This window comes from Berghia stephanieae, chromosome 11, assembly GCF_034508935.2.
Source record: "Berghia stephanieae isolate SIO BIC M18660-M18661 chromosome 11, UCSD_Bste_1.3, whole genome shotgun sequence".
NCBI classification, from domain to species: Eukaryota; Metazoa; Mollusca; class Gastropoda; order Nudibranchia; family Aeolidiidae; genus Berghia; species Berghia stephanieae.
In genome coordinates, this window is record NC_088370.1 from 42,766,134 (window position 1) to 42,771,133 (window position 5,000).

The following is a 5,000-nucleotide window of genomic DNA, read 5'->3' on the forward strand; positions in this document are numbered from 1 at the left end:
CCAGAAGTATAACGGGCCAACACACAAAACTGTGTGTATCCATGAACATTTATAGTCAGGTTTATACAGTTCAGTGAGGATTACTCATAACCGCGGATGGCAAAAAACAATAACAAAGACCTGACTGACGTCATCTTCGAACTATCTATAGTCTGATTAATACAATTTAGTGAGAACTACTCAAAACAAATGCTGGCTAAAAAAGAAAATAACAAAGAGCTGAGTGACGTCATTTTCGTTATATCTATTATAAGGACTCAACTTTGCACCACCCAGATATTGGGTTCGAACCAAGACCACAAAGTAGTAGCATAAAAGATCAGACTCGAATAAGGAGTCTAATGGTTAAGTTTTGTTAGTTTCTTACCAATACTGACGTTTTATTAAAGAATACAGTATGTGCGATTTGATTAACATTGCATGTAATGTGTTTTTAAAAGCAACAGCAAAATAATATACAACACTAGTAAGACGAACGACTCTATTTGTGCATTCATTTGAAGGTTGGCGTTCGAAATAGTGTGGATAAAGACTTTATATTCGATAAGAATTTGATACATGTTCACTTTTCATAAAGATTTAGGACCTGTAAGTTTGATTTTCGGGACTTAATCAAAAGAAGCAATACCTGAAATATTATATTATATGTATGTACTGAAATATTATAGTATGTTATGTACTGAAATATTATATTATATGTATGTACTGAAATATTATAGTATGTTATATACTGAAATATCATATTATATGTATGTACTGAAATATTATAGTATGTTATATACTGAAATATTATATTATATGTATGTACTGAAATATTATAGTATGTTATATACTGAAATATTATATTATAGTATGTACTGAAATATTATAGTATGTTATATACTGAAATATTATATTATATGTATGTACTGAAATATCATAGTATGTTATATACTGAAATATTATAGTATATGTATGTACTGAAATATTATTGTATGTTATGTACTGAAATATTATATTATATGTATGTACTGAAATATTATAGTATGTTATATACTGAAATATTATATCATATGTATGTACTGAAATATTATAGTATGTTATATACTGAAATATTATAGTATATGTATGTACTGAAATATTATTGTATGTTATGTACTGAAATATTATATTATATGTATGTACTGAAATATTATTGTATGTTATGTACTGAAATATTATATTATATGTATGTACTGAAATATTATAGTATGTTATGTACTGAAATATTTATATGTATGTATTATGCATGAGTGTCAACCGAAGTAGAAAGACTTTTTTTTTCTTTCTAAAAGGAAGAAAATAGTTTCTAAAATCAGAGCTCTGAAAAGCTGATAATTTGGGACGATGTGAACTTGGAATTTTCTTTACAGATTTTATCTAATTATTTCTCAATCTGTATCAATGTTCTCATCCCGTATTATTATTCGCTCACAGCGTTATTTTTGAATTTCACCATTCAAGCTCATTCAATTGACCGGCACTCTATATTATGTTCAAGCACACTAAAACCTCACAAAAATATTAATGTATTTATTTATCGATTTATTTATTTATTCATTCAACTATTTATAACACTTTTAGAAACCTATTTAGTTGTTTCCTTATTTCTTTATTAATTTTTTATTTATTTATTTATTTATTTATCGATTTATTTATTTTCTTATTTATTTATTTTCTCAGTTATTTTTTATTTATGAATTATTAAATAAGATAATTGACATATGTTTATTTTATTAGCTATTATTTATGTGCTTGTTTAGTCTTTATTATATGCGTTAGTGCCTGCTACCTATTTTATATATTAAAGTGGCGAATTTGGAACATAAAATAGTGTATGAAATAGGCATACATGGATTTGCATGAAACAATTTCAGACAAAGCAGAAAGTAAAATACAAAGGAAATATTTCATCCATTACAAATAGTCTGTCTTGTCTGCCGATCGAACCTGAGACTTCTTAATGACATGCAGAAGTTGTGACGTCACACCTTCTAACCCTCCGGTTCCAAACTATTTTGGAAGTGTGTAACCAGTTCTCCGGAGGTCAAACAACGAAAAGGTTACACATTTGATCATGAGGTGGCATGTGTCACTGGTGTCATGACATCAAAATATAAAGATATTTCCAACCACAATCGGACTAATATTAGAAAAGGTCCCCACAAAAGTATAGTAGTAGTAGTAGTAGTAGTAGTAGTAGTAGTAGTAGTAGTAGTAGTAGTAGTAGTAGTAGTAGTAGTAGTAGTAGTAGGCAGCAGTAGTAGTAGTAGTAGTAGTAGTAGTAGTAGTAGTAGTAGTAGTAGAGGAGGAGGAGTAGTAGTAGTAGTAGTAGTATAGTAGTAGTATAGTAGTAGTAGTAGTAGTAGTATAGTAGTAGTAGTAGAGTAGAAGTAGTAGTAGTAGTAGTAGTAGTAGTAGTAGTAGTAGTAGTAGTAGTAGTAGTAGTAGTAGTAGAGTAGTAGAATCATTAACATGGATGAGAGTCTGATTGTAATAGCCTTTATTTATGCGCAAATATTTGGGGGTTCTCCGCTAGTGTAGTAAATAATATGTCATTTTGAACCACATCTCAATAACATTCGTAAAGCTATATTTTAAAAAAATACATAATGTTTACTTTCCAATTGCTCCTACGTCTGTAAAATGAAGGACATATCATCCGACTTTGCAACGTGTTACCTTCATTGTTTTAACTAAAACATACCTGATGTTTTTAGATCAATAAACTCAATTAGAATTAAAATAATTTTAGTAATGGGCTTCAACAGTCATGACGTTACTTCCCTCGAAATGACGCATAATAACTTAGTAATTGGCTCTAAACTATCGGAACAATGGCGGACGCACTATTGAAATATGTCTCCGACGAGCATAAAATTGTATCCAGAGGAGAAAAACATTAAAAAACGATCATGTTTTGACTTTTATACATTCTGATCACATGACATATGAAAAGTTCTAGCCAGTATGAAGAATAAAAAGTACCGATTTTCTTTGTTAAAAACCACGGCGCTCGCCGTTGCTGGGCAAAGTGACATTAGACTGTTGAATCCAATTATTAACTTACCATTATGTTATCCTGCCTTCAAAATATCGATTTCAGAACATTTCTTTTCTTCTTTCTTTCCTTTTAAAATATGGGTCGAATGAAAAACAAGTATCCAGTAGATTTTGTACCAATCAAAGCATGGAAATTGTGACACACCTTCCCATGTGCTTGGACAAGCATGGTTGGTTGTTTATAAACAATAACGTGAATGAAATCGACCTCTTTTTGATCATTGTTATTGTTTTGATACCGCCAAATGGGTGACTAGTTATCACAGAATGTTTTCGATCATGCGTTATGGATCAAGCAGTAGAACAGTGGGTATTTTACTTAGACAAACATCATCGATAGTAAAACCTATGCAGTTTGCTATGTCAACCAATCACTGCTATTGTTTACATTATAACAATTGTCCGAGAGGCGTGGTTATCTAAGAGTCTATTGACACCTCGCGGAAGGAAACATAACAAATCCCTTTGGACAGTCCTACGAATGTCGCATGGTAGACACTTCTAAACTAAGCAAAATAAACGGTTTTGCCGTCGTGATATGCATTTGAGGTAACATTCATTTGTTCTTCACATCCGATCTTTGACAAAAACTATGTGTAACCTTTAACATTTATTGATGCTATGCGTCTAGCTAAAATACGCTCAACATCCACCAACATGGGTATAACCTACCAATAGATAGTATGCAGATGACGTCACTCAGGTCTTTGTTATTGTTTTTGCCAGCCGCGTTTGTGAGTTGTTCTCACTAAACTGTATTAACCAGACTATAAAAGTTCATGGTTACACAGAGTTTGTGTGTTAGTCCGTTATACTTACACACAAACTCTGTGTAACCATGAACTTTTATAGTCTGGTTAATACAGTTTAGTGAGAACAACTCACAAACGCGGATGGCAAAAACAATAACAAAGGCCTGAGTGACGTCATCTGCATACTATCTATAGAAAGAAGTTGAAGTCACTCAGGTTTTTGTTGTTTTCTTTTTTTGCCATAATATTTATGAGTAGTTTTCACTAAAGGTTAAACATAATATTGAGTGTTGATCCGTTACACTTCCGGACGGCAAGGTTTTGAGTTTCTAAGACAAGCGCATAGTATCTATAGATAGAATGCGGTTGGCCAAGGAGTTCACAACATTGCCATCCGGAAGTATAACGGACCAACACACAAACTCTGTGTAACCATGAACTTTTATAGTCGGGTTAATACAGTTTAGTGAGAACAACTCACAAACGCGGATGGCAAAAACAATAACAAAGGCCTGAGTGACGTCATCTGCATACTATCTATAGATAGTATGCGCTTGGCTAAGAAGCTCACAACATTGCCATTCGGAAGTATAACGGACCAATGCACAAAACTGTGTGTAAACATAAACAATAACAAGGAGTTGAGTGGCGTCAATTTCAATCCTTCTATAGATAGAATGCGCTTGGCCAAGGAGTTCACAACATTGCCATCCGGAAGTATAACGGACCAACACACAAACTCTGTGTAACCATGAACTTTTATAGTCTGGTTAATACAGTTTAGTGAGAACAACTCACAAACGCGGATGGCAAAAACAATAACAAAGGCCTGAGTGACGTCATCTGCATACTATCTATAGCCTGGTTGAGAGAATCTAGTGAGAACTAATCGCACGGCTAGCGGCCCAGAAACAATAATGAAGGAGAGAGTAATGCCAACCTCCTTCCTTCTTTTGTTTTTAACCAACCAGCTTTTGATTTTATACATTTACAAGAAATACTCACAAAATCAGCCAGCCGGATGTCACAGACCAAGATATTAAACTCTGAGTAACCTTGAGCTTTTACAGTTTGATTGATATGTTTGGTGAGAACTAATCACTAAAATGACTGTCTAAAAACAATAACAAAGAGCATAGTGATATCGATTTCATTCCTTCGATATTG

General features: G+C 32.6%; 1 protein-coding gene across 1 annotated transcript in view; it reads left to right on the forward strand.

The window, feature by feature from the left end:
• Window positions 1–415: 415 nt before the first annotated feature.
• LOC144956831 (uncharacterized) overlaps window positions 416–5,000 on the forward strand; it is a 23,844-nt gene continuing 19,259 nt past the window's right edge. Inside the window, exon 1 of the mRNA XM_078887583.1 lies at window positions 416–588. The gene's annotated coding sequence lies outside the window, so the exon portion shown is untranslated. The remainder of the gene's footprint in view (window positions 589–5,000) is intronic.